Source organism: Pinus tabuliformis, chromosome 9 (assembly GCF_031772625.1).
Source record: "Pinus tabuliformis cultivar Carrire ecotype Pingquan chromosome 9, CPIR1, whole genome shotgun sequence".
NCBI lineage: Eukaryota > Viridiplantae > Streptophyta > Pinopsida > Pinales > Pinaceae > Pinus > Pinus tabuliformis.
The window spans coordinates 1,298,116,288-1,298,128,208 of NC_142307.1; the positions used below are offsets into that span (position 1 = coordinate 1,298,116,288).

The 11,921-nt window shown below is 34.2% G+C and overlaps 1 pseudogene; it reads left to right on the forward strand.

The window, feature by feature from the left end:
- The first annotated feature begins 283 nt into the window (after positions 1–283).
- Positions 284–1,847, forward strand: LOC149153316 (uncharacterized; annotated as a pseudogene).
- The last annotated feature ends 10,074 nt before the right edge of the window (positions 1,848–11,921 follow it).

The following is an 11,921-nucleotide window of genomic DNA, read 5'->3' on the forward strand; positions in this document are numbered from 1 at the left end:
CCACGTATATCTGTGTCTCTCTTGTTTTATGTGTTTATGTGGTTGTGTTTCCACAATATTTTATGTGTTTCATTGCTCCGTTAATTATTTTATAACACTCAACTCAAAAGATCGTTTTGTTTTAACCATTTATCTAAATTTTACTTTGGGTTATGAGCAAACCCTTTCTTTCTTTTACGACTCCTCCTATTCTTGAAGTTTTATTGCTATTATTTTGCAAGGAAACTTCACCAGTTAGGATATTGATCATCCCTATTGTTGGATTTTGCATAAATTGTTTGTAATGTTCCACAATATAAAAAGCTCCTCAATCTTTGTGGTCAGTGGTACTTCACAGATTGACAAGTTGTTAGCAAATGCATTTTCTAGTCAAGTGAACCTTAAATTTGCATCAGTAGTTCAGGACAAGTCACTTGCTCTTATTATTTATTTTCTTTGCTCTAATATCATTCAATTGCATTGAAATGATATTAATATTATTTTGGACACTTCTATGATAAATATTCTAGAGTCTGAACCCACGGCCAAGTCTCTACAAATTCAATGTGGTCCCAATGATTCCAATTCCGGATGGGCCTTGTTAGAACGTTGGATGTCTGCTCAACCTTGGAGTTCATTTGGGAAAACAAGTAATAGCTCAAATCTGAGGTCTCAAAAGATAAGAGAGGGTGTACCCTCAACTGAGGCTAAAGCAGGAAGGCCAAAGCACAGTGTGAGAAAGGTACCTCCCAATTCAATTCACGAGCATATTTCAAATCAACTTGATATGGAATCTAAGAAGCCAAAGCGTGGCTTGAGAAAGGTGTTGAAATTAGCAGTAGATTTTGTCTCTGATCAACCTGAGGTCGAAGCTGAGAAACCTAAACAACGTTTTAGAAGGGGGTTAAACTCGGAACTAGTTAAGCATAACTTGAGTAAAGTATCACATCCAATGGTGAATTCTATGTCAAAGCAATCAGAGGTAGAAATGGATAAGGTTAAACGCAACTTAAGAAAAATTTCATCTCCCAGGGTGGATTGTGTATCAAATATAGCAGAGGTCGAGGCTGAGAAAATTAAGCGTATCATGAGAAAGGTATCAAATTCAACAGTGGATTCAGCATCAAATCATTTTGAGGTGGAACTTGAGATGTCCAAGCGCAACATGAGAAAGGCTTCAAATCTAACTTTGGATACTATTTCTTGCCCACTCAACATGAAATGTACAACATGAATCTCGATGAATATAACTAGAAATGATGAATCAATCCAATGTGTAGTTATGGATGAGACAATTCCAATTGTTCAGGAGATATCTCCAGTTCAACAATCAACAAGTTCAATTGAAATCATTTCAGGAGAGGATGCCTCGTTGTAACAATGGATAACTTATTTTGTTCAAAATGGAGACTTTACGCCCACCAAGCATGACAGTATAGACATGGCCTCAGAAAGTGAGGATGATACTCTTGTGGTAGAGCATAAGTCCTACAAGAAGATGCGGTTCATTTAGATCTATTAAAACTGAGCATATTGAACATGCTTCTCAAGGCACTCCATCGATTCCAAGTTACATGATTGCTACTAAGTCGTAAAAAGCAAAGCTTCGTGCTCATTCTCCAAGGTCGAGTCCATATGTTCAAGAGAAGGGGACTCCTATAATAAGGAGACATTCTCTTCCAAAAACTCCTAGTGGAAAACCAAGTTTTGTATCACCAAGGACTCAAAGATTGTTGCCACAAGTTCAATCAACTAGAGGACACATAAAAAGTGATTGATCTCATGGAACTGGTAAGAAGACAATTCTCTCATTATTTGGAGATTTATCTTTGTTCATCTTTCTTTGGAAAAAATTATTTAAATGCTAACATGTTGGATAATCAGACAAGGTCTTTAACTTCAACATAAGCCTCATGATTGAGCCAAGAGGCTCTATAAGTTTGTCCGTCCGTTCGTGCCCCTTTAAAATAAAATTAAAAAGTAAAAAATATGTTCTCAATAGAAAAATAAGGTAAGCTATAATTTAAAAAAATGATTATGTTGTAAAGTAATTAGAAGTAAAAAAAATGTGTGAATCAAATGTTTAAATCTTATTCTTTTCAAAAATATTTCAAGAAGAGATTTAAATAAACTATTTGAAGATCTATGTTAACTAATTTATGTCGATATAAACTTTATATATATCTATATATAGAAAAATAATTAAGTTTTTATGGTTACAAATTTTATGTGGTCTTATATATTCTCTATTTAGCATTCAAAAATACAATTTAAACAATGAAAAATAACACATTGTACTTTTCACTCTAAAAAAAATTGCGCGTGAAGAAATTTGATCCCTCTCGGCTCATGTTAGATCAGTACATAAGATGGATCTATGCTCGTTTGCAAGGCTCAAGGAAGTAGTATTACAGTAAAATTTCATTGTAACATGGTCCTTGCCTTTGTTGATATTTTTTATGTTTTTTAACAATTATCAAAAAACATTAATTAATATTATATGCTATTGCTTTATGACATTTTGATACAATTACAAATATAATTTAAATGAAAAAAAACAAATTATATATATATATATATATATATATATATATATATATATATATATATATATATATATATATATATATAGATATATATATATATATATATATATATATATATATTATTTCATAATTAATCATTATACCCGTAAAGGCATTTTATTTGATATGAAAGAATTAAAAAAGAAACAAAAAATATTAATGTGAAGTTGACAGAGTGATGTACATACACACATATATTATTATTATTTTTGTAAATTTCTTTGATAGATATCTATTAATATCAAAGATTTTACAGTGAAAGGTGTTCAACATATATCCAAAAGAGTGTCCTCAGAGATCATATCTACCACTAGAGATGACCAGAGACATAACTTGACCAACAATAGATAAAATTAGCAAGATGAGAGTATCCTACTTTAATACCTAAAACTAGAAACTATAACGTATACAATTTCAATCCTCCAGTTTCACTAGGGCTCTAGTACTGAGCCATGCAAAGTGCCAAAAGTGAAGTACAATAATACATATATAAACCCAATGGAAAAACTAACAAAACATGATAATATTGCTTACAAAAAACTAGTTGTACCCCACAGTAGACATTAAAACAGAGTGCATGCTGGACTTATTAGTCCAAAATGATAACTAGCAAAATGGAAGAAGAGTTAGTGTGAGGAGAGTAATGCGTTGGAGCATTGATGACCGCAGGCACCTCTGGTTCCTCATTGGATTCAGTTTTAGAATCAGAGACCACATAACGCTCCACGAAAGTCAATCTGACCATAATGTCATCCAAGTTATACTCGATATCCCTTAGTAATCTTTTGATCTCCTTTTGACCTGCAAACAACTTGTAGTTGGCTACTTGCTTATCTTGAATTACCATGCTTAGTAGATTTTCCAATTGATGATGTAAACTAATAGAATGAAAGAAATGAATCCTTCTCTTATGAAACTTCACTAGATCTACAACCCACTTGAGGCTTCTGCTTCCAATCTCTGAATCAAAAAAGTAAACATGACCACCGAACTCTTTGGCCTCCAATTGAATAATTTCCTTTCGGACCTCTAGAAGAGCTGCATCGAAAAATTTGGCCATGGATTCCCATCCAAATAGACGTTGGCGTCGCGAAGAGGATGACCCCAGTGTGCCACCCCTGCGACTAGAAAGTCTTTGCCAAGGAGCCATATAGGAAAATGACCTACAAACAGAGCAAGGAGAGACACTAGAAAACTAAATGATGTAGATGGCTAGAGCAAGGGGAGGGTAGGATCCCATAACAATACAGACACTAAACATTGAAGAGAAACATGAGATAAATTTATGTGGACAAAAGAAAAAAATTAGAAGCCCACGAATCTTCTAGACTGAAACCTACCCAAGTTTCCCATAACCCCAATCTTTAAGAGCACCAAGAAACGAAAGAGTTAGAAATACTTGAAATATTGAGATGCTAATGAAATTGTATTCGTTGTCAAAACCAAACAGAGAGGGTACCTGGGTACCACACTCCACAGACCAACATTGATCAACTGAACGAAATCCCAATAGGGTCAGATTTCTAAGGTGTCACCGAGGTAATATTTCCACCAATTCAAATGACGGACCAGACCCCAGATTGTGTAAAAAGAGCACAAATAACATTGATACCTATGGAGAAAAACCAACGAGCAAGAGAATATGTGACTATTTTACAGTTAGAGACAATACGACCAAGTAAAGATCAAACCTCTAAGAGGCTAAAACGGAACTATACAATGACAACATGATGAGAATACAATGAAAAAGGACCTCCACATAGCCTAGTATAACCCTCTCTTATCCACCATGAATAAATTAACAATTGTTGATATACACCAACAACAACCAAAACATAGTATTTTCGCCACCTTGGGTCCAAGCCCATGTATATATAACATACCGAGGATGTGAGAGGTTAGGCTTGTTGATTGAGGTGAACAGTAGGAGCGCTCATCATGGCGAGCCAAGTGTACAGTGCAAACCATTACTCTGCCTCCCTAAAACACTTGAGCATGATAAGCTCATAAATGGACTTACCCTGACTGTTTGGGATTTATCCATCCGAAACCAATCCGCCATGAAAGGGACATCCCATATGAAAGTAGACAGAATAAATTTCCTTGCAAAGAACACTTTCGTACAAAACCACATCCTCCCACTTGCTCACATTTAAGTCGATCGAACTTGGGTAGGTGTGGCATAGTTTGGACACCGTGAGATCGCCATGCGAGTGCCATGCGGTGCCAAGTGTAGAGCAAGGATCTAACACCGAGGGTCACCACCTTATAAACCATACATGATGTGTGCATGTCAATTATAACTTCGACCAAAAAGCTGACGCTGGAAAACGTCATTCCCGTTAAACCACCTACCGGAAGTCAATGTTCCAATTATACCTCCCACTGGGAACCGATGACTGTGAAAGCACCACCAACGGGGATACCCACATATATTATCATGTGTAAAGAGAAAGTCATTAAGGATAAAAAACAAAATAATTAAAATAAAATCAAAATAAATTCTAAATTTTAAAAAGAGAGATAATTAAAAATATACTAGCAACACATAAAGGTAATAATAAGTGGAACCCTAAAATATCCCATAAAACTTTGTGGAAAAACTAGTTCTTAATAATAGATTTATTATTATTTAATTTGAAGACATTTTACAATATAGTGATTATGCTCTTAAATAGGCAGCATTACATGAAAATACCATGGAAAAAAATTATGGGTTATTAAAACCTAGAGCCTATAATGACCATATCGAATTGATTTCGTGACTATGTTAGATTACCCTAACTACCCTAACAATTATCCCCTTAAACTTGACTTGGAAAAATTCATTTGATCCCAATATCTTTCTTGAAGTCCATATAGAAAAGTTACCATCCACTGGAATACATGGGTAACCAATTGTTTTATTTTTCAAATTTTTAGGACACATTTTCTCCTACATCCTTTGTCAACCATCTCACATCCTAAGATCTCAAATCCCTCCCCCCCTTAAGAGAACATGTGAGTACACTCGTCACCCTCATAACTATTCGAGTGGTCCATTCCACAACTTCATCACGCATAACTCCATGTTTTACTACACTACAACATGTATGCTTGAATAATAGGTCTTGCAATAAACAAACCTCAAGATAATATGCACGTATATCTACCATCCTAATACCTATTCAAGTGGTTTATTCCATGACTTGATCATCCATTATCTCCATGCATGAAAAGGAAGACATTATGTGTTATTGTGCTACAACATGTGTGCTTAAATAACAGGTCTTTCAAAAACCTTATGGAATACAATCTATTTATGGCTAGGGTTTACAACATAGTGTTCATGTAGTAATTCAACTCTCCATAACATAATGGCTCCTTCACCATCCCTCATTAGCATCAACTCCATCTACATTCTCTCATCCATGCAACTACATAATTTTTTTCTCACTATATCTCCAGCCCATGTTGAATCATAATTTGCATGTACTCCTTAACCTCCACTTAGTAGTCATCTATTACACTCATCTCACCTTGCCCTATCCTTTATACCTTATTTTCACATGTGGTCTCTCATAAACCCAACTCACCTTCATTTAGTAGGCATCCTTCTTCTCTACGCATCATGCCTACTCAGTTGCAACTACTAGAAAATTTCCTGGAAATCCTTCCATGATCCATATTAGATTATTATATTGTTTTTAATCTATCTCAATGCTTTCAAAGTGGAAAAAATGGAGGAATCAACTCACAATTCCATTTTTATCGACATGGCCCAGTTTTATAAATTGAGGTTTGAAACCTTATATGAGTAGTTTAAGGAATAAAGCATTGGTTTTTTAAGGGTAAAAATATTTTAAGTGGGGCACATTTTTATCCTCTTCTACACAAAAATGTCTTTCCAACAATGTAAGAATTGCCTTAATCGATGTCTATATGCAAAAGTTATGCCACTCAAAACTTGACATTTATGTTTTGACCACCATAACTCAAGAGGGTGCCATATTAGCCCCATTATTCCTGAAAAATGGACTAGCCATGCCACATGATGAAGGAGACTCTAGAAGAGTCCATATTGTAACTCTAGTTTATAATTGAGGGAGCCAAGCTTAACCACTAGTAGGCTATCGAGTTGTGTTATAATCAGGCCACTAAGAGGAAAAGGGGTTCCATTCTATTCGAGTGCATTTTGTTCCATAAATGAGCAGAGTACCTAGAGATTGGATAGGGAGATAAATAACAGAGAGTATTAGTGCAATATAATAGTTCATGTGCCATAGGCCTCACTTATTTGTACTTGCATCCATTTTCCATTTAGAAAAAGAGAATAAAGTGACCTCACCTTCCAATTGGATTTTATCGTGAAAGTGTTTCACAGGTTATATCATATGTTAATATATGGCTTGTGAGTTTTATTTTGTTATTCTTGGTAATTTTCATGCATACGTAATAAACAATAATTTACAGGTCCATAAATTTAAGGAGAAATAAACCTTCACAATGTATATTTCATATTTTAAGCATAATTTCATTGGATATGTTGTGATAATTTTTCTAGTAAAATATTCATGGTAGTTAACAAATGATTCCACTATTCCTTTCATCTTTGCAACCTCTGTTATAACCATGCATTCCTTTAGTTAATTCCTTGAATGCATCATGCATAGATTTGTGTAGATATCCATGTTGATCTAGTAAGATCAATTGAGATGAACGACTCACTCTAGGGATCAATTCCAATCACGTGCTTTAATAGTTATCACAACCACAAATATATGTGCTCTTTAGGCCTCATTACGCCACTCGTCTCCTACTCTCCTTAGCTCGATCTTCAAGGTTCCCACGAGGGTTCTCACCATACCTTGCACTCTGCTAAAAGCTCCTCATCGACCTTGGTAGTGTCTTTTATGTGAATGAACGCAAATTGTTGCCACTTTTGACAAAACCCCCCACCACATATTTGATGACTATGTTGGAGATAATTTTCCAGGCAACTATGTGGCCTCCTTATTGTAACTTGACTATCCTCAATGTAGCCTAGATCTACTACATTCAATCCACGTACAACCACATAGCATTTATTGTATACAATGCTCTTCCCTTAGCTATGATACCACTGTTATAAAAAGAGAGATAAATAAACACATAATTGCAACATATAAAGGAAACAATACAAGGACATCGTAAATTATCTTAGAAACGTTTGTACGGAAATTAACTCCTAATAATAGATTTATTATTGTTTGGCCGAAAGGCATATTACAATGGAGTCATCATACTCTTAAATAGAAAACATGACATGAAAATACCATGGGAAAAACCATGGGTTCCCAAAACATGAAGCCCATAAACTACTAATAATGACTCTATGATCGAGTCAAGAAAGTCAATAAAGGGCTAGGGTGTTGGATGAAATGATTACTTTTAAGCCATAAGATAATAAATCTATTAATTTGGTTTTCCCATACTGAAATTTTTGTAAAGTATAAAAATTGAAGTTTAGAGGAAAAAAAGTAGTGGTTGCAAATGTCAAAATGGTGTATATTAAAATCCATTCCAATGAAAAAAATCCTACAAAATAAACCAATATAAAGTTGAGCCTAAGATGCATAAAAATGAGTAACATCCATAAATCCATTATAAATCTAATATGAAAAACTATAATAAAATCAATTTTCTTTTTTAAAATATAAAATTGACTAGTGTATACATACACATATATATTATCATGTATAATGAAAAAATGAATAAATATATTATTATGTATAAGCATTAAAGCTAATAATGATATATACATTTTTAAATCAAAATAAAATTTACACCTCAAAAACATTGGGTTGTTGGTTCACGAGGTTCACGTGCATGTCCTTGATGTAGAAATATTATTAATTACAAGAAAGGTGTTTCTTTTTTAATATGTTCCATGCCCACAATCGTCTACCCTTTTGTTTTCCACGGTTGATTCATGCAAACAATTGTCACCACTACTTTTGTTTTCCATCGTTGGATCTGTGAAGGCACGTTGCGCATTGCATATGCTTCGTCTTCATGAATTTCCCTCCAATCTTGTGTGCACCGTGCAAGACTGGTAAAGGTTTCTCGTCCACAATATGAAGCTCCTGGTCACCAGGGATGCAGAATTCAAGCAACAAGCTGGTGATGCAGAATTCAAGCAACAAGCATATAGTAATTTTCTGCAGTAACTTGTTGAGCTTGCAAAGAAAATAACCGAGGGATCATCTCCACTCCATAGCGTCTCGTCATATTGCAATTGCAGCAGAATGTGTTGTTCGTCGGAGGTGTGAATCAGTTCAAGAACCTGATGGATGCACTTCTGGTGACACCAATGAACAGTAGAATTGCAAAAGTGAGCAACAAAATTTATGAATACAAATTGATTTGTGAATAGAAATCAAGTTTCTTTTATGTACATGGTGTCACAACCCTATAGAATATTTGTTGGTTTTTGTTTCAAAGATAGTTTACAAGGCACTCAGGCATCTGGCTTTTACACTTTTCTTTTAAAAATGTGTGTTGGTCACCTATTTTAAGAATGCATTAATTATAAAGTTACCATAAATTTTCTTTTCATAGTTGATTATAGTTTTGAATATCAAAATGTTCAAATTTCTTAGAATGTATTAATTTGCAAGCTACTGATACTTCTTCTTTAATTCCTACTTCTGATTTTAAACATCAATTCTACACAAAATAGATAACCACCATTTATTTTAAGGATGCCAAAAAGGAAAAAATATACACCATCAAATATTTTCTATCGCATTGAATGACACCATATAGGATCATTTTCTATTACTTTGGATGACACCGTCTAGGATCATTTTCTATTACCTTGAATGACACCAAATAGGATAAATCTTCATGCTTGGATGACACCAAAACATAGGAGTACAATCTAAAAATTAGGGTCTTTTACAACCCTTAGGTCCACCACTTCTGGATAAACTCTTCCATGCAAAGAAAATCCACCTTGTCATTAAAGGCTTATGATGAAAGTGACTATCAAACACTTGTTATCCATTTCTCATCCAGACTCAACTCATCCCCAATACCAGAACTTAAATATATGCCTCAGTACCATATGGAAATATTAAAAACAATTGCTAATACAACTCATGGAATTTCCAGAATTCTGTAGCTGCTAGCATTGGCTAACATATACATTGAAAACTACAAATTTCAGTAATAAATGTAAAAACAATCTTGCTTCCTTTATGTCTCAAGATAAATTTAGTGCTTTGAAACTTGCTACAAGAAACATCCACTTAAATATGTAGAGGTTGGGGCTCCAATGATGGATAAACATGTCATATAATTTACAAAATAATATGTCATACATCCCTACACTGTATAACAATCATTCTCGATCCAAAACAGAACACTTATCATTTATGAGAAATTTTGAAATAAGCAATCAAAATAATGGAAACGATGAGAACACCAATAATCTATTTGTTTCAGTTCATTCTCCTCACCATTGATGTCAAGAGTTTCCTGCTCTTTCCAATATTGTCATCAACACCATGAAGCTGCAACATGTATCCGAGCAAAGAGATTCAGATCATCAAGGTGTGCATAACAGATAAGTTGATAAAAACTCATCAATCCAAAGGGTATAATTTTGATACTATAACACTAGTACATTATTATTGTGTCAAAGCCAAAGACATGAATTAGGAGTCTCGAAAATGCATTCAATTAAGTTAGATTGAAGGACTTGCAATTGATGGTTTATTCCATCCAAAGAGAAATAAACATGAAATCTTGGAGTTTAGAGACAAATATATTCTCAAAACGTGAATTGGAATTGTGTTAGACTTTAGAGACCAATATATTATCAAATTTTCAATCATCTGGAACATGGTTATAACAATTGTTTCATGTCATAGGTGTCATGGTGGGGATGTGGCCCCTGTGGCATGAGAGTTTGAAACTGGTTTAATAAGGCACTGTCTAATTATTAAACATGTGGATTTTTTTTAAAGAATTATTCTGGTCTAAAGACATTTTCTATAACTCAGTGTGAGAAAGATATGTATAAATCTTTCCTAATTGCCTATATATGAGAAAGATATGTATAAATCTTTCCTAATTGCCTATATATGAGAAAGATATGTATAAATCTTTCCTAATTGCCTATATATATATGATAAATTAAACCAAAAAGAAAATTTAACAACCAAATTAATCGACATCAACATCAAACATTTTGAATAAAGCAATAGAATTTGTCATTTTATGCATACTTTCGAGGACATAAGGTGTATTTGAAGCACCAAGATTGGAAGTCAGTAAAAGAGATTAGGGTAAGAAGCAATAAGTTGTACAAGTTACAATTGGACACTCTAAAGGCACTAGTTAGAAACAATAGTAGCATAGATATGGGAGAGTTATGGCATAGGATGATGGGTCATATCCATCATGGATCACTTATGTTGCTCAGAGAGACCGTGACAAGTGTTCCAAAAGTGAGTACAGAACATGATAACATGTTTTGTACTTGGCAAGTTCACAAAGGAAACATTTCTAAGGAGTAATAGTCGAGCCAAGGGTGTGCTAGATTTGATACATTATGATATTTGTGGGCCATTTTCCACTATGTCTCTTAGGGGTTATGAGTATTTCATGACCTTTATTAATGACTTCTCTAGGAAGACCCGTATTTAATTCTTGAAGACACAAGATGAAGTCTTCAGTTACTTCCAATAGTTTAAGGCTCTTATGGAGAACTCAACAAGAAACGAGATTAATGTTATTTATACAAATAATGGGGGCGAGTACATTGATAAATCCTTCAAATATTTCTGTGCAAATGAGGGAATCAAGAGGGAATAGACAACTCCATACAACCCACAACATAATGGGGTTACAGAAAGAAAGAAAAGAACAATAGTTGGAGCAGTGAGGGCCATGTTATATGATCAGGACATGCATATATATCTTTGGGTAGAAGCATGTAACATATCAGTATACATTCAAAATAGGGTCCCGCACAAGGTAATGGGAAACATGATACCCAAGGAGGCATTTACAGGAAAAAAGTTAAAATTTGGTCATTTTAGGATTTTTGGTAGTATCAGATAATATCACATTTTAGATGAGAAGCACACCCAACTATATTTGACTACATAGAAGTGATATTTCATTGGTTACGACGAAACTTCTAAGGCATACAGGATCTACATTCTAGGTACCAAGAAGATCATTGTGATATGGGACGTAAAGTTCTAGGAGGAGAAAGCATTGAGCAAATCTCACAATTTACCAATAATTTATTAGAGTCAGCAAGAAAAATATCCAAGGGTTGAATAGGAATCCCAAGCTCGGGGAACTAGTATGATTATAGTGACT